At 40.3% G+C, this 236-nt stretch overlaps 1 protein-coding gene across 1 annotated transcript in view; it reads left to right on the top strand.

Annotated features, from left to right (window-relative positions):
• Positions 1 to 236, top strand: part of GLCE (glucuronic acid epimerase) — a 109,640-nt gene that overhangs the window by 90,537 nt on the left and 18,867 nt on the right. The window lies entirely within an intron of this gene.

Below are 236 nucleotides of genomic sequence, written 5' to 3'. Positions count from 1 at the left end.
TCTCCTTGCAGTCCAAGGGACTCTCAAGAGTTTTCTCCAACGCCACAGTTCAAAAGCATCAATTCTTTGACACTCAGCCTTCTTTATAGTCCAGCTCTCACATCCATACATAACCACTGGAAAAACTGTAGCTTTGACTAGATGGACCTTCATTGGTAAAGTAATGTCTCTGCTTTTTAATATGCTGTCTAGGTTGGTCATAGCTTTTCTTCCAAGGAGCAAGTGTCTTTTAATTT

This window comes from Bison bison, unplaced genomic scaffold (genome assembly GCF_000754665.1).
Source record: "Bison bison bison isolate TAMUID 2011002044 unplaced genomic scaffold, Bison_UMD1.0 scf7180017864034, whole genome shotgun sequence".
Classification (NCBI taxonomy): domain Eukaryota; kingdom Metazoa; phylum Chordata; class Mammalia; order Artiodactyla; family Bovidae; genus Bison; species Bison bison.
The sequence above is the reverse complement of the archived record's forward strand: the minus strand, read 5'-3'. Positions and strand labels throughout refer to the sequence as shown.